The sequence below is a fragment of the Typopeltis vanoorti genome, chromosome 14 (genome assembly GCF_054136105.1).
Source record: "Typopeltis vanoorti isolate ZY-2024b chromosome 14, IOZ_Tvanoo_1.0, whole genome shotgun sequence".
Classification (NCBI taxonomy): Eukaryota; Metazoa; Arthropoda; class Arachnida; order Uropygi; family Thelyphonidae; genus Typopeltis; species Typopeltis vanoorti.
This window is the reverse complement of record NC_143562.1, coordinates 90,342,382-90,369,481: the sequence shown is the minus strand read 5'-3', so window position 1 is coordinate 90,369,481 and position 27,100 is coordinate 90,342,382. Positions and strand designations below refer to the sequence as shown.

The 27,100-nt window shown below is 33.6% G+C and overlaps 1 protein-coding gene across 5 annotated transcripts in view; it reads right to left on the bottom strand.

Moving 5' to 3' along the window:
- LOC150099751 (lachesin-like) overlaps nt 1–27,100 on the bottom strand; it is a 373,707-nt gene that overhangs the window by 234,145 nt on the left and 112,462 nt on the right. For 3 of the 5 annotated variants that reach the window (XM_090404151.1, XM_090404155.1, XM_090404153.1), the window contains exons 4-6: nt 23,502–23,608; nt 16,624–16,750; nt 10,118–10,401 (exon numbers count right to left, since the gene is read on the bottom strand). The gene's annotated coding sequence lies outside the window, so the exon portion shown is untranslated. The remainder of the gene's footprint in view (nt 1–10,117; nt 10,402–16,623; nt 16,751–23,501; nt 23,609–27,100) is intronic. The other 2 variants (XM_090404152.1, XM_090404154.1) reach the window with 2 other exon arrangements.

The following is a 27,100-nucleotide window of genomic DNA, read 5'->3' as shown; positions in this document are numbered from 1 at the left end:
ATTTCGGAGATCGGCTGGCAAATAGTCATTTACAGATACAACATAAGCTGGAAACATCCGCGACATTGTTCTGGTACTTAATGTAGTGAATAAGCATACCAGTTTAGTGTGTATGATTTTTGGATAATATTATTATATTATTTTAAGTTGTTATATCTTTGTTCTTGACCATGAAATATCCAATGGCTACTCTGATATGAGATTGGAGGATATGTTGGCTTCCTTCTCACCTGCGGATCAGTCTATTTGGGGACTCTTGAGGAATCTCAGAAACAAAAACAAATCTCTTCCCCCCGCAAAAAAATTTAGAAGGGCAGTGTCAACCTGCTTATGAAAACTTAAATTTCATCCACTTGTATAAAATTCATCGTCATGTGAGACATGTACTAAAACTTCCTGATGCCTGTACTAATCAAATCGTCCCTGCTTCACTAGCAGACATCTACGAGATAATTAAGAATGTTAACAACAAAATAAGCTCCTGGTCCAGATGGCATCACCAATAAAGTTATTAAACAACTACCACGCGGAGCCATTGTGCATCTTATCAACATAATCAACGCGATCATTAGAATCCAATATATTTCCCTTCCCCATGGAAAACTGCTTATATAACCCCATTCATACACCAGGCAAAGATCCACATCTACCTCAAAATTATCGTCCCATTAGCCCGATTTCAAACCTCGGAAAGATTGCCGAAAGGGTCATCCTCACCAGATTCCAATCCATAGTAAATAAGCTTAATATCCTCCCAAATGAACAATTTGGATTCCGTCAACATCACAGCACCACCAACAGATCTATAGACTCACTGAATATATTACCACAGGCTACAAGTGACATCAACTTACCGGAGCTGTCTTTCTGGATATGGCCAAGGCTTTCAATAAGGTGTGGCATTATGGTCTGCTCCACAAGCTCATCGCCTTTCACATCCCGCTACAGATGGTACAGTTGATCCAGTCATACCTCAGTAACAGATTCATGCAGGTCAAGTTCCGTTTATCTTGATAAACGGAACTATCTACCAAGCGCCCCATTCTGGCTGATGTTCCGCAAGGATCATTACTGGACCCAATTCTGTTCTCGATATTTATGGCAGATATTCCACGCAATCCAATGTCATCTATCTTGGCCCTCTACGCTGATGACACAGCGCTACTAACCAGATCTCTTCGCCCATACTTAGTCACCAAAAACTCTAAGAAAACCTACAAATATTAGAAAAATGGTTCTCCAATTGGAGATTACGAGTAAACCCCTTGAAAAGCATAGCCGTGCTCTTCTCCAGAAGAACAGTATCTCCTACAGGGGACATCTTCGCGTATAACACCAAAATTCCTTGGAAAACAGAAGTCAGATACCTTGGTGTACTGCTGGACAAAAGACTAAACTTCAATCACCACGTCTAGGACTCGTGTGCAAAGGCATCAAAAGCCATCGCCCAGCTCTTTCCCCTAATAAATAGCAACAGTAAATTACACACCAGAATCAAGCTGCTCCTCCACAAACTGATGATTCCTCCTATTAACACATATGCCTCGCCAGCATGGAGCCACACCGCTGATACTAATATCCTCAAACTGCAACGAGTGCAAAACAAGTGCCTTCGTATGATTCTGAACACCCCATGGTTTGTCAGAGAGGTTCGACTTCATCGGGACACCGACCTCCCTTATATCTACTCTTTCCTTCAGTCTCTTGCAGCAAAGTATTTCCTAAAAACATCTACACATCCCAATCCACTGGTGCAACAAGCTGCTGACTATGATGAAATGGATCTCTATAAACCAAACACAAAAGACCTAAAGCCATCCTGATTTCAAGAAATGACGTATAATCCACTAGCCCTCTCAAGGCGAGCATATTGCTCAAACGTTTTTCTTCACTGTATCCATTCAGACAACGGGGAATATGAAAAGCATCTTGCTTCACCCTTGGAGTCAGTCAAGTTTAAGTTATTACATTTAATTAGCTGTTACGTAACGGAAGTAAATGTTTTTAAATGATCATTTTGTGCGATTCATTCACTTGATAGAAAACAGCGAACAAGATTTTCTTACGGTCATTTCAACTTAATCTTCTTTATGCTTGTTAAGAGTGTTTTCATTTGTAGGATGCTTCGTTGTAAGCTTTTAAATGGATTTTGTTTTCTGTTTTATAGTGAAAGTTACAGACTTAAGGAATTTGTAAAAATCTTTCCAAAAACACTCTAGATCTTTAAGAGTGGGAATTTGATAAGTGGTGTTATTTTTTATTTTTATTTTTTTTTGTTTACTGAAATATAAACATCCCAGTGTCAAATATGTGCCCCGAGAGGCATCAATCACCTGACTTGACAACATGAATTATAAAATGCATTCGATTTCCACCCTCGATGATAATATTCTACTATTAAACATCCTCTGCTATTTTCGTTCAATTTTATTATAATATTTTGCGACACTTTACACATAGCGAGTAGCAAGTAATTTACAGCGAGCAATTTAATTATCTGACTTATTCCACATTTATCTGACTACTCATAATATTTTGAGAAATTGGCTAGGTCAACAGAAGTCTGGCTTTTAAATTGAATAATACTAAACCATTCCCATCAATTCAGGGTAGTTAATTCAGTAACTAGAGTATCGGTGTTGTTGAAAGTGGTTGTCCAACCCAGCTGTTCCAAGAAGATACACGCCAGCCATCATACCTAGGATTTATAATTTGACTGAAATATAGCATCAATATAAGTCATTGTTTACAGACCTTCATTGGAATATGCTTGCTGTGTGGAATAAAGATCAATGACAAATATGTTGAGCATATATTACAAAATCCTCTGGTTGTATTAAAAATTTTATTTTCCATAGAACATTCCTATGTTATTCGTTGCATAAGCCTAAATAGACCGCACAATTCTCCGAAATATAACAAGATGTTCCAATCTTAATACAAATCTGAGCCTCACTTTTTTTTTTATATATTATTCAAGTACCTACAAGTATATAACTTGGGAGTGTTATGCAAAGAAGGCATTCATAAACAGACTCGTTGCTTGACTTTTTTAATGAAGCAATTTCTGCTTCATTTAACAAGGGAATAATTACTATTTACGGACGAAAAAGAGCTCGAGTATGCAGTGACTAAAATGAAAATTTCCGAGAAAATGTAGCAGAAATATAACGCGCATTTATCATCCGGAGAGTACTTGCAAATTGACTAAAGAATTTACAGCAAACATTAGTGTAAAACCTCGGTTTTACCCGCCATATTTATAGAGGATCTGCAGTATTTCTCTATAACGAATCCATGGAATTTTACCACTCTTTTTCAGTGTCTAATATTAATGTGTTTTGTCATATTCGCTTCCTAACTAAATATTTAAGGATTTAGGGTTTTGTTCTCATCACAGCGATACTTTTTCCCCTATGGCTACATCATGCTACGTTCAAAATCTGTTTAATGGCCGAGTTGAAAGGAAAATTGGTAATTGGTTCAAAGACGCTCTTGAATCACTGAGTTTACTTTAGCGTATTATTTTCTTATCGCAACAACACCGCATGATATATATATATACATATATATATATATCATGTATATATATATATATCAGAAATATATAAATATATATATATATATATATATATATATATATCATGTGTATATATATATCATGTATATATATATATATCTGATTCCATGCTGTCATTCATTAATTTTCTAGTTTTGAGAAATAAAAAAAGGTGTCTCAATTAACTTTAGCAAATATAAGATAAATTTCTATAATAGTGCGAAAACTTAAATAATTTTCAAGTATCTTTTCATATCCGTATTTCCTATATAAATATTTTGCAATTAAACTTTACAAAAATACAGTCCAATTTTAACACGAGAAAAAAATTGTCTTATTTCATGGTTCGAAACTTTCCAGAATTTAACAAACTAAACTGGCAGTTCTTTAAGATTATGTAATATCGGAGTTATCTTCAACTGATTTCAACTTTGTTATTCTTCGTCCTCCTTCCTAATCTCTTTTCTATATATCGACCAGAGAACTATAACTTTAAATGGGTTTTTAATATAATCAAAATTTCTGTACCATTTTCTATAAATGTATTTCTTATTACGGAGTGCAGAAGTTCACTAAAGAGTGTTGTTTTTTTCTTTTCTTTCTTTCAAGTTCCTTTATCTCTTCAATCATGTAACTGTCATTATTGGAACAATCAGATTAAAAGAAATCCACGATAAAATAATTTGATATAGATTTTTTTGTGAATGCTCGTGCGTTATTATTGTTGGAATTCTACCAGGAAGTAAAAAAAATGCTGCTACTCTATTAAATTAGGGTAAACAGAAGTTTTCAAAACATATGACATCGTGGAATGTTAAACTATCCAGTATGTATCTAATTAAATACAAATATCGTATCATTCATTGGGAGAACAGACTGCAGCCACACGTTCGGTTGATTATGTTGGTTTTATTATGTTTGTGTATAAATGTGTATGTAAAACACAAATTAACAGAAATTAAAAAAAATGCTTGAAGAAATAATGTTATTAATATTTATTAAGATCTGAAATGTATTAAGATTTGAACTAAATAAAAATTAACTTACTTCTTTTTTTTTGAGAATAAAAATATTTCTGTTAAGCGCCTGTTCCGATATTTCCAAAGAAACGTTTAAAAATACTTTTGATATCAGCAATTTAAATATTGATGGTTTGACGTTTAAAGTGAGATAAAATATCACCATTGAGAACACCGTTGTTGGCTTCTTTTGTAGTTTAACCGCACGGTCGGAGTTTATATCCAACAGGAATTATCTACAGAGATTGCAGAGCACATCCTTCTTTAAGTTAGTTGCATTTATATTCTTTTTTTTTTTTTAAGAAAAAAGAAAATAATTTTTTTTCTTTTATCTAGAAGCTTCATGATTTAGTTCGAAAAAGAAACGCCTACGTGAAAGCTTAAAATGTTCGTCTGCCACAGCACGCGCTAACATTGGAATCCATGAATTGCGTCACTACTCACTCACTCTCGTAAGTAATGATTTTGCTGTAGAAAACAGAGACATCTAACGGTAGCTAAATTGATTAGTCTGGTCTGCTGGTATTTATCGTATTAAGGAACGATTGCAATGTAGATTTATGCAAAAATATTTCTGTAGTTTTAATCGTGTGGTAAATAAAATTCGCCATATATTTATTAGACTGGAGATATTTTCCATGAATTTATTACCTCCATAACATACCTTTAATTACTAGTTCAGTTATTACAGAATGCCAATGTGAGCGATTCTCTTGCTATTATCGATGTAACATTAATTTCATTCTAAAAAAAAGCAAACTGTATTTACTTTTATAAGAAGTATGGGTCATATGGGAAATCAGATAAAACAGCATCTGTAGTTTTATGATTAATTTTTAAATAGATTTGATGTATTTTTTCTCGTAAAGTCATTTAAAAACAGTATTAAAGATTTCAATTTTTCTTTATTATTATTATTGGATGCGACACCAGTCGATTTCCGCTTTGGCAGTATCATGTTCATCGTATGTGGCTGAGATAATAAGGGATCAAGAAGGGGGGGGGGATTTCCTGAGTGGTATATAACATTGTAGTTGAGGAGATAAACTAGCAATGCCCTGGGAAAAGTATGGAAGTTACTTATTAATAATCTTGTAAGGACATAGTTGCGGTTTAATAGATTTATTATTTTGACTGAGTTTACACATACATATTAGGACATTAATGTGATTGATATTCAGAAAATAATCTGTACAATTTATAGAGACTTTTTTCAAAATATTTCTCAGAATAGTAATGCGTCTATTTCACTACTGGATTACTGTCTTAATAAATATCAAATTAAGATAAACGGGATACACATGACGTACGTACACAAGACCGATAATAGACATGTGTATTAGCATCTACAGTGTAGGAAAACGTTGTTGCGGATTTCAATTTGGCTTCTGAGCCATGAAAATGCCAGTTTATGCGTAGTGAAACGTGGAGTTTGTTAATTAACTTAGTGACTAAAATAATTATTATATTTCTACGATCCGGGGGTTATATGATACTAATACATGTCAATTTAGGAACGTTATAAACGTTAAAAAAGTTGAAATATCCGCATTTACTTTTGACTACATAAAAATATTACCTGGTTGAATTAAAATGATCTGTGTAGAGTAAATAAAATATATTATTATCCGAGTATTTAGGTGTAGATAAGTCTAGAAATTTGCTAGATCTTTTCAGGCTTCGACGGTGTTAAAAACTAAGTAGACATTATAATAAAAATTAACTTAAAGAGTTCCGTTTGAAGTTTTGTATGCAAATATAACTTATGTGTTTCCATTGTATTACTTTTTATTAAACTATCTTTTAGTGTTATGTCCCTAGAGATACGATGTTGAAACCCAGAATTTTTATATTGAGTCGCAATACATCATTACTGTAAAATGTTTTATTTGTGATTAATTTCTATGAGAACAACTATCAGAAATAGTAGTAAAGTGTACTTGTTAGTGACAACAGTTATTCTATCTAGAATATTTTCAAATTAAAGACACGGGTAGCTTATTTGAATGTTGCTTTACTCCTCCCCCCTTTAAAACCACTGCGATCATATCTAGTATGGGAAAGAGAACGTGTTTGTGAGTAGATAGACCAAAAGATAAACCACAGCAAGTTCTTCCAGTGAATACAAACACAAGCATATAAACCGCTGCCTACACCATAGCGTGCAAACACTTTCTAGTGTAATTCATCACCCTAAAAGAGACCCTTTACAAAACTGCACGTTACATTTTGTTGCTAGGATTATCCTTTCTGTCTCTTCCTTTAATTCGTTGCTTTGACATCTGCTAGAGGTCAAAAGCAGGTTATCTCACCACGCAGATTTATATTCTGTGTTTGTTGTTTTCTATACATGAATTATCATCAATAAGACCCGCTAAATGGCGTGAAATTAGCAGTGGTCCGCATGAAATGACTTGCAGCTATCAACCCGATAGATAAAGCGATGGTATTAATTTTCCTATAGGAAAATTGCTGAGCTCATAGATAGATACGGGGCTTGTTCTTGAGAGTGTAACGAGGAAATAGAATTATCGAATGGACAATCATGTTTTCAACAGAAAAGAGGGCCATTTTTCATGGAAAATCGATCAGAGTGTCCTTCATTATGTCGTCAAGTAGGCAAAGTCGAGTAAATTTGCAGAGTAGGCATCTCTCGTGTAACTAACAAGCGTGTAACACAGAGATGGAACTAGGGCCAAGCGAATTTATGAGCGTGCTTCTACCAGTCATTAATCTTCCGTCATTACATCAAATATCTAATGTACATAGGCTTCAATAAATATATTCTCATCTTAAAAGCGATTAGCTAGTTATATTCATCGAATGCATGCATAATTATGAAGTCCGAGAAAAATAATAACATTTCAGACATTGTTCGAACTTTGCGAAGGACTTCATTTATCACTCAAATTTAGTCCTTTGTGATAGAATAGATAGTAAATGACTAATGGAAATACAAAATCAAGTTGAACTCAATGAATTACAGATATAAAGATGAATATTATGAACACAGGAATAATATTTTTTGAGAAGGCTAATGTTAAATGTCGAATCTCAATAATTACACATAATATTTCAAACTTGACTAGTATTGGACAAAATATTAAGATCCCTCCTCTAGTAGTCTTAAGGTTCTATCAATAAATAGTTAGATGGGGATACTTATCTTGATCACATCAAATACATTTGGCGTATTAAAATACAGATTTACATTACTTCCAAGAAATACACAGCTATTTATAACATTTACAAATTAGTTCTTAAAAGAACTGGGCGATGGACTGAGTGCTTGACTCTTTATCCCGTCATCTGAATGAAGTAAATCTGTGTGGATGGGATGTTGTTGAGCTAAAAAGCTCTAGTCATGGCTGGGTAACGGCAATCGCCGAGCCTCAGTTAAAACTTCATTGGCTACAGCATTGCCATTTTTTACCCTGGAAGTCCTAAAAAGGACTTTTATCATTCATCTACCTCCCGCTGCTAACATCATTTACAAATTATTCATATAAATTATTCATTTATAACATTTGTATGCTATTTAATTTATGGTGTTAATAACTTTTCTTAAGTGTAAGATTTTTGCTGTTCATTTTACTTTCAAACGCGAGGAAATTATTATTATTTTTATTATAACAAAATTATTATGACATCAGTATGGTAATACTAGATTCGATCTGGGAAATCACAAGCTACAACACTGGCCGTAAATTTCCAAATCATTTTGCTCGTAAACTTACCTACATTTCGAATCTAAAATAAAGCCTGTGGCAATCACAAGCCAGTCTTTTAATTGATGGGAATTATGTTAACTACATTAAACTACTTACACCTATTTAATCATGTCACAGCTCTTTTCAAACATCTTAGAGACATCATTATTATAATTAAAAAAAAAAACATGTGGAAGCGACATCTATAGTTATTAAAACGAAAGTTGAAAATAATAAAGATATTCTTAAAAACAATATCACTACTACCACCATCTACAGGAGATATTCTGAAACGTTTCGTATTGGGTCTCATGCAAACGGAAGAGATAGGACAAAAAAAAAACTGATCTATTTCAAATTTTCTTTGAATTTCTCAAACGCTCATTGTCCTTCCAAAATTTAAACTTTTGAGCAAAACTTAAGCAATTTATATGTCCGCAACGTAGCCTTACAAGATACAAACTACATACGAAGGCAAACTAGTATTCAAATTAAATGCATATAGAAGCCAATTATTTATTCGGTGGTAGGGTTATTTAACATAACGTTACAGGATAGCAGTACACAAGAGAGACACACACGTGGTGTTTGGTGTATGTAACATCAATAAATCATAGACTTTATACTGATAAGCAAACAAAGAGTCGATTTGTGTGCAAATCAAACAATTCCACTAGGGCTAATTAGCATAACACAAAAGACAGGCCTTTCATTATCTGGTTGTAAGCAGAGCATCCACTCCATACAGATCAGTTACAAAGTGACTAGCGGATATCTATGTTGACCTAGCAAGAAAGAAAAGTTATTAGTTTGCATTTGCATTCGCGAAAAGGAAATGCAAGCCCACTCCTTGAATACAACAGTGATATTAGTCCTAGAACAAGATCATGCGAGAAGACTTAATGCGAATGCTAAGTCTATGAAGAATAGCAATTGGAATACAGAAGGTAAAGGAACATGATTAATTCAAAAGCATAGAAGGCTGAATTTGTGTGCTTCATGCGATACGTTTATATTCCATTAAGCAATGCATCTTCGGTATGTGCGTAATGTCCATTTATCCCAGTTTACTTCATAAACAAACTCTGAGTTAAAGAAACAGTAAATACTAAGATTTCAGCGATATCTTTAAAGCTTTCGCGTTTATTTTTCATACGGGAAAAATACAAGGAATGGATTAGTTCGAATGTAGAATCTAAACTATTGAGGAGAGTTACGTTAGTGTTAATTTTTATTTTATTTTATTAGTTTGTTGATTCAAACGTATCTACAGTGACTAAAATATTAGGTGAGAGTCAATACAGAATTTTTCAGACAAGTTTGTGAAGGCAAAACAAACTACTACCGTACTGGCTAATTCATTGGTCACCAAGTGCCGATTTACATATTTCAAACAAGAAACATTTGATGCGTTAAATCACGAACAACGATTGGCTTATCCTAAAAAAAAAAGTCTGGATTATTTCTTTAGCACAAAGATTGAGTATACATGACATAACATTTCGCATCTTTTCCTCATGTAATAAAAACGACTAAAATAAAACACTTTTTTTTCATACCTGAAAATGTATAAAGGTATTTTGTGCGGTTAAAAACTTCATTAATATGCTATCAGGAAATAGTTATTAATTCAACTTCAGAAGTATATAATTAGCATCTCTTGATAACGCATGGATCTCGTATTATCATCAATACATTGATTACAAACAGTGGTTATATGAATTCTAATTTCTTTCTTTGTTTCGTGTGAGATGACTACAGATTGCAGGATATTAGTATTTGAATTGTTTTTCGGTTCTGAGAAAGAAAATATCAAGTATGTAACTTACCTCTTCTTATACGGGAAAAGACAAAGTTCCGCAGATAGCTCTCTGATCCTTTAGTTACAACAAATGGCCAACGAAGAAACGTCCTTACTTATTTCCTACAATAGACTCGCTGTCAGTACGAGGCATGTTTCCAAGATGTACAGTCGGCTGATATAAGGCGAGCTGCATGTCCATTGTAGTCCGCTACTTAATGTGTCATTTAGTGTGCATTACACAGGTCATCTACGGATGCCAATATAGCTTCTTGTTCAACGTAAGAGATTTGGAATATGGACACTGCGCATCTGTTAAAGATAACGCTATTAGATATATGGGAGAGATATGAAGTATGCACTGCAAATGTAATTCAGTGATTAATATAAAATCTTAACATCTTAACCAGGATTTGGAAAATGATAAAAAAAGCCTCAATAATTTGTGTTTTCTAGTAATAATAACAACATCGGCGAAAAATGGACTATGATAAAATTGATTTCTTCCTATCTCATATAATAAATAAAACCAATGCAACGCGATCTTCGGTAGATGGACATTAACTTCGCACATTGCCTTCCTCCCTAATGAATTATGGTTCTATTCTCTTCGAGTGATATCTCAAGTCAGAAGTTCCCGGCTTGATTGGATAGCATGGAAGATGAGTTTCATTAGTTGGTGCGAAATCGCTACCCTGCTTACAGAAGGACTGCAACAACCACGTTTGCTTTATAGGGGAATATTTGGATTATCCAACTCTTATTCCGTCCACAATGCTAACACACTTAAGGTTATGATATTCCAAGAGTACGATTGTCATAAAAAGGTCACCTAACATGTAACTTAATGATTTTAGGAGAAATATTTTCCGTTTTCCTAATTGGTTCCAATTCATTATCTACCTCTATTGCTCCCCTAAGTCAAGTAACTAACAAGAAGATTTAACATATCTTTGTCTAAGTACATTTCTTGCTGTTATTTTTTAAATTACAACCTAAACTAACAAGGTAGCCAGTGTATTATATCTGTAAATTGTGTGTCGGATTGGCTCTTATTAAAAATTCCAGAATCTTGGGAGAGAAAAACCCTTTCACCTGTAAATAATACCAGCAAACCCGCCTTTCACTACTAAAATACTTATAAAGGGTCCTGCATTCTAGACCGGATTCCTATACAGGTCTTTCCTACTGATGAGAATTGTCGAGGAGGCGCTTCCGTCTCTGTGGAATGAAGAGGACATTGCTAACAAGGCAGAGATTTGGCGGGTATTGCTACAAAATACTAGTTTGAAAAGTAGTTTTTTAGAAATGTCCTCAACCACGCATCCAGAAATTTATCATTCAAGTGCTCCTGCTATGTGATAAATATATCCAGAGCCTAAAGTGTATATACTACATTAATATTTAGCGACATCGCTAACCAAGATGGAGACGGTGTATCCTCCGAACACGTGCTAAACCTTTCCATGTCAATGGATAGCAGCTTCATCCTAGAAACCTCTTGTTGGTTGAAGCCTTGTATGCTTTACATATTACACCACCACATGTCACTAGACGTCGATGGTCCTTGTGATTCATCTGTGTAACTTTCAGCTAGTAAATATTCTTGTGATCATTATTTTTGCAGTACTTCACACATTAAAAACAATTAAAGTTGTGCTATTTTTAATTTCCATTAAATGCGGGGGTTCCAAAAGTGAGGGCCCTTACCAGTTTTATTCGTAAAAGTCTGGAAAAATCCATTTTGTATACTCATACAGCCATTCGTGAAGTTAAGCAGATTACAGTCTAAGGCTTGCTGCAAGTAGAACGCAGTTTTAGATTACACTGCGAATGTGACGTCATTCTCTATACTATCAATCTTTGAGCAGATATTGTAGTTAGTAATTTTCTTTCATTAGTAGGCAAAGAGATCAATGCATTGTTGCTGTTAACAAGGAGAAATGGATGTTCTGTTTGCAAAGTTTAACAACAGCGATAAAATAAGTTCTCAAACTTAGCGACAGGAAAATAAGGTTCTTGATTGGCAGGTAATTTCAAGTCGAGTTAAGCGAGAATATTTCAAAATGGTAACTTCGACAATGAAGCTTATTTTTGTGTAATACGACAAAATGTTCTAAGGAAAAAGCTGTGGATTTTTTAGAGATACTAAAGTAGACATCTGACAAAGAATAATAATGGTAAGTACCTCTTAGCTTTCTTTTCAGGACATGGACTAGCCAATTACTAACACCACACCCCGACATAAAGATATGCACCAATTCACATGGTGGAAAGAAATGAAAAAATCTCATTGAATAGAATTCAATTTTTCTGCTATGGGTTGCAAACTTATGTTGCCCTATGATCCATTTTTTTTCCCTTAACGAACCTCGACTAGCATTTCCATTCGTTGCAAACGACTAAAAAAAATAAAAATAAAAATAATAATAAAAAATAAAAAAAAAAACAAAAAAAAATTTATTCATTTCAAACTTAAATAAAAATTAACAAGTGTAATAATTTCGTTTTCAGGTAATAGTTAAAATATTTAGATTACTTTAATATTTGAATAACCTACAATGGCGTTCGTCCATAAGGACTGCAGCCCCTCCAGTATGAAATGAAAGTTCCTGTTTTATTATGGGTATTCTTAAATTTTTATATATTTATCTCAAAAACCGTTATTTTCTTGTTTGTAATACAATATCGCTCGACAGCATTGCAGCCCAAGATACGTTGCTACTACACGAGCCGAGACAAACCACACAAATTAACGTCGTTGTCGTGGGTAAATATTAATTCTAGCATTTAATTTATATCTTTGTAGAAATGAAAGAGAAGAGAAGAATTCTTTTAAATTCTGTTATATTTTAGTTTTATTAATGATATAATTTTTTCAATCCATATCGATTTTTTTTTCTTTTACTTTTATTGCTTCAGACCCACCGCTACAAATTCTTATGAACCGCCACTGATAATCTATGCATTTTGTGTAATATTCGTAACTCGTGTAAATATAAATACAAATGTCATAACCCTTTGCGATTTCATTCAAAAATTTCTCGCAAGCTCTAAACATCATCTTGTACTACGCGGTTTCAAATTCATTCATTGTACGAGTAGTCTCGTCCCCAAAGTTTTATATTTAATTGCTTCATTGTTGTATATGCCTTTAAAATTTAGCGCTATTCAAAGAATGGTCTCTACGTTTGGTCTGTTTTCGAACCAGGCAGAACAATCAACTTGTCAAAGGTGTGATGCTTTTCGCACGAGTCAAGTATTCCGAGATTTTAACCCTGTTTGGGAGGACTAGATTAATGTTCCTTTATTAAAAAGTACTGCTTGTTTTAAGTGGCAAAGTTATTTTGAAGATAATCGAAAACTAAAGACATAAAAATGCAACTTAGATCTTAGACTACAGTTTTACTAAGATTAAGTTTACTGAATAACATGGCTTCATTTTAATTACTATGAGATTAAGTTTACATAATGATGAGTTTATTAATTTAGCATTTTTTAAATATTTTAATTAAATTTAAGAAAAATCTTTTAAATAGCATTATTATGTATTCCATGACATAATTATTTCGTAAATCTCGAATAGTATAAAAACTGTAACAACACACATTTTTGAACTATATTCTCCCTCTAGCGCCAATAATGAGAAGCAACCGTCGACATTACAATGTAATACGATAATATACGAATGAAATCAATTAATTAATATAATTAATTGATTTGGCTCTTTATCGTAGTAATACATGTAAGGCAGTTATTACGCATAATAGAAATGCATTGCGTAGTGGCATTTTGATTGTGACGTCATCAAACATTTGGATGTAGAACTGTTTACTGATGTAAAGTTGATGCATTGTCCTTTTTAACTTCAAATCGTTTTGCTTAATTGTGTAGGTGCACTCATACTGCAGTCACAATAACAATACATTTGGATTTTAATTTAAAGGATCTAGATTCGATTCTGGTTTTAGTACAGAAGACATAAACTCATAATAATGCGTGTTAAACCTTTTGATATCATTCCGGAAGAGTTTTTCATCGAATGTCGGTTTTATTATCGTACAAAACAGACAAACCAGCCCAAGCGCGCACACATGCATTGATAGGTTGTAGACTATGGAGATAACATTAAACGTTATATTATTATTATTACAGTTATGTTTCAGAAACCCTAATGCATTAGGCCTAATAAATAAATACAGAAAAATTGAATTTTTATCACAATACTGATTGGATGAATTTTTATCATCCAATCAGCTTTAGGAAAAAATGTCCCTAAACCATATTTATCAAACAAGCAGGTTTCTATTATGATGTCTGCGAGGTATACTAAAACATTCATATATTTATTTGAATTCAAATCACATAATTCAATTTAATGATCATGAAAGACGTCGGTTTTGATAAATAATTATTTGGGGGATAGAAAGGGGGTAAGCTAGTGAATAAGGAATTAGATCAACCCCTCCATTCTCAACCATAAGAATGCATTAGCGAAATTTTCTTTCCTGTATTGAAACAAATCTTCTCCCTAAAAAAAAATATAAAAAAAAGCATCCAAGGACTGCTTAGTAAGCAACAGAAAAGAAATTTACTTAGTAATTTTACCCTTCGGGTATCACTAGCAAAACTGGTGAATTTTTATTAAGTACGCGGTGGTTTAGCAACGTTCTTCATTGTTAGAATTTTTAACACGAGGCTGCATAAATTGTATCATAAATCATGGTGTCGCTGTTAGCTGCTTGGATGATACGCAAGATATATTATGCTAGTTTCCAGTGAAGAAGAATAAATCTTGGAACATTTTTACGAAGGAAGAAACCTGCGTGCTTGTCATTGTCTGGAAGATAAAATAAATGTCTTTCATGATGGAATACTGCAATTTTTAAATAGTTGGGAAATTTCTAGAACTCCGCATAATTATCCTTACTTGTTTATATATAACGTACGCTGATATATATCATGAGTTGATGATTCCTGGTCGGATGCAAGACATAATGGGCATGGATAACACTCCGAAACTCATCACAATAGCAACTTGGAATGTATATTTTTTCTTTTGAAATTGTAACAAGAAATAAATAAGGTGTATGATTATACTTGGACACTGAAAGTAGCTAGCAGTTTTCAATTGTTGTTTGTCAAAGAAGAATGTCTTCTCTAAATTAAGAAAATAATCTTAAAAGGTAGGTAAATAGGTAGACATTTTTCGCTTGAATAGAAATATAACTCCGTGCAATATTTATATTTCAGAGAGAACCATGGGGGACATTGTCTTCGTCATAAGTTAAAAGCAACGACGTAAGTGCAGTGTCAAAACAAAACATGAGACCACAAATCATCAAGGGTCATGATTGCAAAATGAAGTCTACCTTCTTAAAACACTTCAATCACTTTAATTCCTTCCAGCAGCCTTATGTGACCTCCATATGGAGGTCAAATAAAGATCTCTACAACTGAAATTTGTCGTTTAATATATATATGGAGGTCAAATAATTTTTGTATATGGAGGTCAAATAATTTTTGTAAACTCCATATACAACTGAAACGTTTCGCTTAATATTTTTGATGCCATTTTAAAATTTAAAATAGCAATTATATAAAATAAAAATATATATAGGACTTTTCATTTTAACATTTCAAGAATGGTTTATCGCATAATTAATATTCCAAAACATTATATATATATATGGAGGTCAAATAATTTTTGTATATGGAGGTCAAATAATTTTTGTAAACTCCATATACAACTGAAACGTTTCGCTTAATATTTTTGATGCCATTTTAAAATTTAAAATAGCAATTATATAATATAAAATAAAAATATATATATAGGACTTTTCATTTTAACATTTCAAGAATGGTTTATCGCATAATTAATATTCCAAAACATTATATAAATAAACGAAATCGCAATCGCAAAATTTCGATTTCGTTCAAGTTCTTAAAAGAACTGGGCGATGGACTGAGTCCTTGACTCTTTATCCCGTCATCTGAATGAAGAAAATCTGTGTGGATGGAGTGTTATTGAGCTAAAAAGCTCTAGTCATGGCTGGGTAACGGCAATAGCCGAGCCTCAGTTAAAACTTCATTGGCTACAGCATTACCATCGGAACAAAACCGATTTCGTTCAATATTTCAATAAATAATATATATATACCGTTTATTGAAATATTTTTATGGTGTAATTTAGGTATTATTGTATAGTAAATGTATTTTTAGCAAATATATTTAGATTTTTCCTATATTACAAAGTATCTATTTATTTACTAGCTTAATCTATATTTAAATATAATTGAGTATGTACAAATATATAACAAAATATAAAATTTAACTAATTACTGCACTTTGAGTGTAATAAAGGCAGGCTTTTAAAGTTCAACTAGACAGATAAACGAAAAAAAAACTCAATCTGGTAAAACGTCAGTGATGTTACCATGGTGACAAAAAAATGGAAATTTCAATTGTTGAGAAAAATTTAGATGGTTTGATAAAAAAAAAAACATTCAATATAATACAGGCTATCTTACTTACCTTTTTGATATTTCTCATCTCATTTTCCTTCCCCCTTTTTTACTTTGTGGTGTCGAGGGTTTATTAATCATCGGACGTTAACCGTTCACAGGATGAGTTGGTCAACCCTACGCCCCCAAGTGTATCTCTGAGTAGGGAAATTTTTATATTCTCATTTTAGATTAAATTGGTACAGTTTTACACAAAAGTTCAAAATTATAATTTCAGATATAATTTATTAAATTCTGTCATTATAATGACAAATTAATAACTTAAAATTAAAATTTAATTTTAGTCAGATCTGTTTAGAGAAACAAATGATTAAAAAACGGATTTCAATCTTACACTATATTTGCACGATTGAATTATCTTATACTGCAGTACAACAACGCTACTGATATGAGATTATTCCACTTATCTTCACCTGCATCGTTCTGTCATTGAAGTGTGATTTAATTTTACGTATCATATTTATTGGTATATTTGTTCTGATTAGTTTGAAGACTTTGGTGCCCGATTTTGTCAAAAGCCTTTGCAATGTCCTAGACATTACAAAGACTCGTTATTGATTTTTGTCTTAAATTGCTTCTGACATGATGGGGAACCTTGTGGGCGAGGTTGATATTTATGCTTTGATATGCTGGATTGCACTTCATTTCCAAATTGCTGACGAGAGATTAATTCCAAATTGCTGACGAAAAATTATCCAAAGTAGTTACTTTGGATAATTTTTCCCAAGCTATGAAGGAACGAGGGGGGGGGGAGGAAATTGTTCCTACGTGCCTAATTTAAGTAATATAGGATTTGACGACAGCTCATTAATCTTTTGCAGCAGCTGATATTTCGTAGGATAGCAAATCTAGAACATCTCGACTGCCAAGAAGGCCATGATGAGTAGGTTTTGTGGGACTTGCTGCTGCAACATAATTGAACCTCGTATAATTGTTTAGTATACGACGTTTCCATTGGTTTGACATTGAATGTTTGGCATTTAAATCTCTGCAATGATGGTGGAATCTTTGGTGCCTAGACATGACATCAGTAGAGTTTTACTCAGTGAGTTGTAGGCTGCATAGATTTTAAATTTTCCAGCATTGTTAGTGTAAATTTCAATGCCTGTTGTCTCTCAGTTTTTGCTTTGAGGTTTGGTTATGTTTAAGGTGGGTTTTGATATATGTGGCAGTACCACCACCTCTGGAATCAAGTATCATTTTTATACATAATGTTGCTTCGTAATTTCGGATTGTTTGCTGGCCGAAGATGTATCTCACTGATTCCAATTACACGTGGGTTGTGTCTGAGAGCGAATTCTTGTGGTTTAAGGATTTTGTTGAGGCCGTTGGCATTCCAAGCGGCGATCAGGAGTGAGTTTGGTAGCATTCTGTTTCTGTTCATTACTAAGTGCAGTTAGGATAGCGAGGGTCTCTAGCAGAAATCTTTTTGTAGAAATCAGTGATGGGCCGGATTTGCTAAAATCTTGTAGCATGGTCGTTAGTGAAGCAGCTATGACCGCAGTTAGGTTGGGATTTGTTTGTTCATTGCGTGTCGATTTCTTGGAACGTAGCGGATCGGCGTAAGTTTTGTTCAGTGGTAGCTTTCCTTCCTGATTTGTAGAGTTTATTTGAGTTGGAGAATGATCAGAGACAGGGAAAGAGGCTGTGTATTTCTTCTTGTCCATTGATGTTTTGGATTGAAACTCCATCCTTTGTAGTTGGCAAGATGAGTCCCGCAGCAGTTGGTTCTTGTCTTAACACAGGAGTTAGTTGGTTGATTTTCACCACATTTCAGACATCTATAGTAAGCTCTACACAGCTTATAGGCGTGGCCAGATTTTGTCATCTGTGGTATTGCCAGGATGATGTTCTCTTTCCAAGGGGTTCTCTGAACCCCTTAGAAAGAGAGTAATTCCTTAGGAGTAATTCTGAGAGTACAGATTAAAGTTCATTCATAAATTTTTTTCTGAATGTCGTTAATCTCCACTAACACAAGTGGCATTGGCTTTTTGTCAGCTCCGCACATCCGACTCACCTTCATTGGAGTCAAACCATGATTGATAAGATCAGTTTCGATCTCTTCTGAGATGATAAAGCCAATGACTCCTTTATGTACACCCTTCAGGTTTCTTCTATTATTTACGGCAAACGTATGGTATTATAAGTTGAAATTATCCATAAGTTTAGTTAATTGACTGTAATCGGTAACTGTGGTAGGCTGAATTTTTATGCTTTGATCTGTTTTTGCCAAAATCAACAAATGACGTTGACTAACACTGCACAGCTCTTGAGTAATGAAAAAAAAATGATTTAAACAATCGCAATTGAGATTGCGATCAATCAGCCATTACTACAGTACAATTGACAATTATTCTTTAAGGGTGAGGCCTAAAATGCTTTTCATATTCCCCGCTATCTATCGTGGTTACAGTGAGGGTAAAATTTACCAGCAGGTGTGGCTCCGGGCTGGAGAGGCATAAGTGATTATAGGACGAATCGTCATCTGGTATAGCTGAAATTTGATTCTGTTGCTGAGTTTGCTATTTCTATTAATTAGCGGATAGATCTGAGCTATGGCTTTAGATGCTTTTGCACATGCAGACTTGATATGTTGGTTGAAAGATAGCTTTTTGTCGAGAATCACACCCAGGTAATTTGTTTCTTTCTGCCAGGGAATTTTAGTATTGAATAGTAACACATCTCCTGCAGGAGACATTGGCCTTTTTGAGAAAAGAACCGCTGAACTTTTCAGGGGGTTGACTTCCAATCTCCACTTGGAGAACCAACCCTCCAGCTGTAGAAGATTTTCTTGAAGCTTTCTGGTAAAGAAGTGGGGTCTGAGAGATCTGGTTAGTATTGCCGTATCGTCCGCATACAGTGCTAAAATGGAAGTCATCGGATTGTGTGGGATGTCTGACATGTATACAGAAAACAGCAATGGAGCCAGTAGAGATCCCTGCGGCACTCCAGCAAAGATATGGCGCTGGGACGATGTAGAACCGTTAATGTTAACTTGCGTTGATCTATTCTGAAGATATGAACGGATTAGATGAACCATTTTTAGTGAGATACCGGCTGAGATAAGTTTGTGCAGGAGTCCAAAATGCCAGATTTTGTCAAATGCTTTAGATAGGTCTAGGAATACAGCTCCTGTGCACTGGCGCCAGTTGTAGCTGGTGGTGATATATTCCACAATTCTGTGGATTTGCTGGGTAGTACTATGGTATTGCCGAAAACCAAACTGTTCTTTAGGGAGGATGTTTAGGTCATTTACTGAGGTTTGGAGTCGTGAGAGGATGACCTTCTCTGCAACCTTACCCAGATTGGACGATAATTCTGCTGTAAGTGTGGGTCTTTGCCTGGCTTATGTTTAGGAATCACATCAGCAATTTTCCAGGTAGAAGGAAAATAGTGAAGTCTTAAGATTGCATTTATTATACTGGTCAAAGGCACTATAGCTTTTCGAGACAGCAGCTTGATCACCCTGTTTGAGATGCTGTCTGGTTCAGGAGCTTTATTGTTCTTAAGTTTTTTAATAATATCATATAATTCATAATTCAACAGGTGATGCGGGTGCAGTATGATCAGCACTGGTATCCGGGAGGTTTAGTGCAACTACAGTACATCCTTATAAGGACTGGCTTAAAGGGGCGAAGCAAGAATGCTTTTCATCTTCCCCGTTATCTGTAGAGGACAGTGAAGGGATAAGGTGTTAATGAGCTACTAATGCTCTGATCATGGCAAGAGGGTAACAGCAATAGCCGAGCCTCAGTTAGAACTTCATTGGCTACAGCATTGCCATCCATTATCCTCCAAGTGTATTAATCACCGCATCTCACGGTCGATTAACCCCCTCCAGCAACCGGTTGTACTACAATACAACAATACAACAGGTGCATACTTTTATATATATAAGTATATATTAAAATTTCGTATGGTGTCTTAAATATTATGTAAATTAAATTTATCTCTTTAGCATATATATTTAGTTTTTTTATATTATGTATTAACTATTTATTTTTTATTTTAATATATATATATAAAATATTACTCTGTTAATTTATATTAATATACTGGCATAATGAAAATATTACGAAAGATGAATAGCATATGAATAGATGTGGATATTTTATTAAGAGACAGCTATGAATAAAAATAAGTGTGTAACCTCAATGCTTCTACTAGAATGCCACAAAATCTTCGAAGAAGAGTTTATTATTTTATTTTTATGAGCTTCTATTGATGTATATCCTAAAACGCAAGCATTATTCGATTGGTTAGCATGCATGAGCGTTGTGTTAAAAACTTTAACAATAGAAAATGTCTCATTTCACTACATTAACGAGACTTTTTTTATTTTCGCAAACAACGAAACAAAAAAGCGGCTTTTTATCATCTCTATCGTTATTATTGTCCAATGGCGTAGGCTTTCCCTTAATCTAGGAAAAATTCACAAAAACCTAGTTAAGTAATAAACGTAGATAAAAGTTTATATTTATTACGAAATAATTATGGTAAGGAAATATGTTGAAAGAAAAATGAAATTTCCTTTTTTTTATCAAAAAAAAAAAAACTATACCGAAAAGAATTGACAATCAGTGTGGATTAGTCTGTCCACCCCTCTACCGAATATTGCTGTTGTTTAGGAAGGCACAAAAGTAACTAAAGCTGGGTGGTGATAACGGAATGCAGTCAGTGGACTTTGTTTTTCTTTTATAATGAATATAATCATATATAAGAAGACATGTCAGAGGTTTGAAGAAATTCGAAGATACAAAAGTGCGGGCCGTCATCAAGTTTTTTTGTGCTGCAAGAAAATTCTCCAACTGAGATTCACCAAACGTTTTGAGAGATTTTGTGACCCAACATATCCAACAGTTGACACATGGATGGTCAAGTTTCAGACTAGGCACTCCTAGACAACAAATGACCTCCAGGTCAGGAAGACCTTAAACAACGATCACACTTGAAAACATCGATGCAGTGCATGCCATGATCCTTGACGATAGACGAATATCAGTCGCTCAAAAAACACTGCAAACACTGAGGATATCCATTGAACGAGTTGCGGTGATTATCCAATAACATCTGGGCATATACAGAAGCTCTTAGCGAAGTGCGTTCCCAAATGTTTTAATGTGGACCAAAACAGAGAACGTGTGCTGTCATCTCAAGGGAGTGTTGCGTGATTTTTGTGAAATCAGGTGCAAATTTTTTGACTCGTATTGTGACAAAGATTCTCCACGACTAAAGTTCCGAACCCAAAAGTCAGTAGGGAAGGTTCTTGCCGTTGTTGTTGTTTGGGATATGGAATGGTATGATCCTTACCTGACTGTTTCTTATTCCCAAATTTAAAGAAACACTTGAAAGGAGCAAAATTTACCACAGATGAAGTCGTATCGGCAGGTGAGAACTGGTTTGTGCAACAAGGGAAAGACGTTTTTTCTCAAAGGATATCAAAAGTAGAAGCGTTGTAACAAGTGGATAATCCTTCGTGGGGAATATGTAGAATAATGTGTAAGTAACACGGTTCTGCCTCAATTCCTTCATGGTGATTATCACACCTTTTCAGCACACCCTCGTCTGTAGACAGAGAAACAGGTAACTCTTCCATTCGAGAGGGAAAACAAAAACCACATACATGCATGGTTTTGTTCCATTATGAAGTGCGGATTTGGAGAATTCATATGGGCAATACGAAAGTTATCAAAGGTGATGTTGCAGAGTTCTTTTTATTTTATTTATGATATTCATTCAGAGAAATAGGCTTGTGATCTCCGGGTTATCACAGTTATAAGAATGTATGGTTACCACTCTTCGTGCATGAAATTCATATAAGAATATCATATAGTAATATGATATTCTTATATGAAAAATTTAATATTAATAAGTTATATTATTATAATAAAAATTATGACAAATATAAAAATATTTCTTTAAAATCTAAAATACTTCATTTAATTTAATAAAAATTAAATGAAGTATTTTAGAATTTTCTAAAATTGAAGAAAATTTTAGAAAATCTTAGAAAATTGAAGAATTTTCATGCACGTTGTGTTGTATTTCAAGTATCGGAATGGGCATTATTATGAGCATAGCGTTATCTTTCAGAAAGTTTTGAAACATGAATTATGAAGTTATTCTTTCCACGTTACAGACGAAATTTTGTAAATGTAAAATAATATGTATTCTTATTTACAAAATATCCTCTATTTTATGCGTTAATGTTGAAAGAGTGACATTCATAAACTGCATGAAACACTTGAGTGAATTATATATATTTATAAAAAATAACAATGATTCTAAAATAATTTTACACACGATAATATAATTCCGTTTTTAGAATATCTTTATCTACTTAAGTGTACTGTTATTCAGTTTATTAAAATTTAAAAATATTAAAGTTTATTAATTCTAACATCAGATAGATTTAGAACTTTATATTCACATTCGGTCACATATGGCACTGAATGCAAACAAAAATACTAAAGATGGAATAGCATGTCCGCAGCGCAGTCACGAGGAGGTTGGGGGGGGGTGAGCAATTTCTAGGGTAGTCCTCAGGTTGGTCGTTATAGTTTACTCAAGGTCACATTAATCCGAAGATTAATCTTTATTCTTTCATAATCTTTATTCTTCACTACATAGTATATCGTCCTTTATTATTTTGCGTTGAAAATATCTATATACTTAAATACACTTTAAGTTTAATAAATAAAAAAAATTCAGCTAACCCCTTTTATTCTCTTATAGGAAGTAGGCGAGGCTTTTAAACCCTATCTAGCTTTTGGAGAGTGAGTGGATACATTTATAATAAATTGTAATACATTATTATATTTATATTTATAATAAACAAATTTTAATAAATTATTATATTATATATAACTATAACTAAACTCTGATTACCGTATTTCACCAGGAATGATAATGCAGTACATTAATATTGATGTTTACGAACTGGAAAAATGCCTGCAAGCTACGACGTTGTGGGAGATGTATCGTGAATGTACAAACTAGAAATAACAGAAAGGTGTATTTAAGAATGATTTGTTTTAAGTAAAATATAAAGTAACTCTTATCAAAATTTCATTAAATACTAAAACTAATTTATATTTAATTATTATTATATAATAAAAATTACACTATTTTTAAGATATTCTATGCAGCCGACTAAAAATCTACAGAGCTACCTCACCTGAATAAATATGGATTGCGTGTTTTTTCCTTCAAAACAACATAACTTCCGTTTCCGTTAAGGCTAACACAGTACTTGTATATGCTTCTCATATGGAATACGCGATGTCAGAATGGAATTAACAGTAAGTCAGGATTGAAGATTAATTCGGTCAGCTAGTTATTGTTCGTGTTGTAAAGCATGTTTTGTAATCCTTACCTGGACGTACAAAAGCGCCGCCAAGTAATTTATCATAAGATAGCTGGTTCCGTGAAAGAAGTTGATGTTGTGAGAGGGCAAATCTGTGCTTCTTAATTCACACGAAGAGGCTAGAATTCTGCAATGGACTTGCTGATGTTTACGATGAACCTCGTAACTAATTTTCGGGGATTAAACTCTAGTAATTAACAACTTTTTGAGCACAATATAAAGTGCAAATTTCACATAGTTTAAAAGGAACAACACAAGTTTTCTTAGATCAAATTTAATTCTCACTAAGCACGTGGATGGATCCTTTGAGATTACATAAATTACTCCGAGCAAAGGAAGTGGTTTCGCTAATGACCTCGGAGATTGTAACACCAGTCATAAAACCCATTTAAGTGCATGATTACCCACCATTTTAACGGTCACAGTATACAGTACTTTTCATTATGGCTATAGGAGGGAGTGGCAGGATACGAAGTTCTTTGACACAGTTCACAAAATAAACAGCGACACAAAATCCTGTTAAATGCTATTTAAAATCCGTAAATTGTAAAGAACAACATAAATCTTATATCGCTAAATATTCACATCCTAACTAGAATATACCTATTATATTGGGTAAACGACTGAACAAAATAACATTTGGCCTAATGGATTTAAATCATTGAATGAAAATACGTATTTTGCCTATTGGATTGACATGCTTATCGCTTTAATTTCATTACCTGGTATTACTGAGTGCAAATATTAAATCAGACATCTTCCAGGCATAAAGAAAATCATAAAATAACGTGTAGAGTAGGAAATTCATCCAAAGATATTTGTGATTCCTGCAAAAATACTTTAAAAACACGAGTACTATGTTTAACTAAAGAAAACATAAAACATTGTCAATTTTTCTAAACAGACAAAACATATTGAAATCATGATGTCATATCGGTTGTATTTTTTATAAGTGAATTATTGATTGGTGTCTAATTATAATTATAAAAAGAAGAATTAAATTATAAGTTTTTTTAATAAAATAGAAATAATAGCTGTAATATTAAAGATATATTCTTATTCCATAGCTAAATAATTATAAAAGCAAAGTTTTTATATTTATTCAGTGATGAAATAAGGACGGATCTTTAATATCCGCTCTTTCTATTTAATGATTAAATACGTGTAGTAAATAAACTAACCAGACTAAATATAATTGTATTTTAGTTCATTCAATTGCTACTGAACTCTTCATCTGGAATGTCTATACATGCACCATTTTCTCTCCTCCCCCCCATCGTAGATATCGATAGTGTTTCATCTAGCTTTAGTTCTTACTCATGCGCAGTGATTTTATCAGTCTCCGCAACTAACAGTACTTAGCAGAAGACATCTATTTCCGGGTTTGTGCGTGCCTGTCTCAGTTATCACTCGGTCGTTCTGTTTCAACTGTGGAGTGATAATAGTAGAAGCCACTAATCTGTCATTACAATGTTCAGGAAATTGATTTTTTTCCAATCCCAGTGTTATGTTCGTATAGACAGATGGCTCGTATTACGTGCGGAGTGCACTCTCGCAAACAGACGATTTTAAAGAAAATTGCTCAGATGCGATCATTTACAGTTAAAGAGAAAAAAATTAGTTTCTTTACGAAGCAAACAAAAAGAAAAGCACTGCGTTTAACAATAAACATCTTTTTAAAGTCAAAACACAAAATGATAGCTTTGAACTGCCAACCGAAAACATTTTTAACTAAATAAAATAATTAGCAATATATTGTACGCCCACAAATGCGAGACCCTTCGACACTTCTGCGCATGTCAGAAGGAGAATCCATTCCGATATTAGGGTAATCAATGCGTTTCGTGGGATGAGTGTTTATTATTATACGTCGGAATATTAACCTTCTATGATCATTATAGTTTTTAAAGTGGTAAGTATTTTGCTTGTACAACAGTTAGAAAATTTACGTATAAAGCACGTGATTTCGCGTGTTGGCGACCAATTCGTACATCCTTTATTTTCTTCCTTTCAGCATGAATTGACTATTCTTGGCACATTGCCAGGCTCGGTTCTATGAAGTGTGGACGTGCAATACTTGAGGTTACATAAGAGATAACGCGCGCCACAAGTCGCGAGTCTGATACGGCTCGTTACACTTTTTTATGCGGTATCTTTTCCGATAATTAACAAAAATTACACGCGATGGCACGCAGTAATTTCAGTAGTTAAAATTCATTGTTTTTGGACCATTAAAAGAATTATCAGTCATCGTTATCTTTATATAGTTTCATTACGTTAATTTCTTCATATAATTTTTATCACCTGACGAAGGTACTAAGTATTTGATGACGAAACATCGTGCAATAAATAAATAATAATAATATACTCTTTAAAATATTTATCAAAATAGACGTTATATGTATGCAATAATGATATTTTTACTCTTTCTTTATGGCAATTTTCCGATACTTTGATTTTTCTAGAATATTTTATACTGAAGGAAGTTGGACTTTGCATTTTCGTTGGATAAAAATACAGAACATTATTATTTAAGCAGCAAATAAGCGCTGTTTGACATGAGCAATGTACGATAGCAGTTGGCTTGTGTAAATATTGCCACAGAATGTTACTCACCATTGTAAGTAACATTATAGTTCCAATGAAATCCAAGAAAGCTTCTATAGCCATGTAAGAATATTGCTGTTATAAATATCATCATATAACGTTCTAATGTCATTGCAGAAAGCGGTTGTAGGGTTTCAACTCCTATATTCGTGATCACCGAACCAATATCTTTGGCGATAGCCACCATTGTAACTCACCACCAGACAGTAATGTGAAATTCTGATAGCAACACACGTGGCAGATAAATGTTGGGCTTCTAACCAATGAATGCATTGGGATCTCGATGGATAAGTAGGAAGGAGCCATCGGTTTGACTTTGCATTCAATAAAGTGAATATGGAATAGGCAAACAGGGTTTTCTTCACGCTATGTAAATACTCACTCAGATCAGCGATTTTTATTCGGTTTTATGTTTTGCTGGAAGAAATAAAAATGGAACGAACGTAATACAAACACATTTTATTCAGTGTTCATTTAATTAAACATTTATTACAGAAACAAAGTATACAAACGA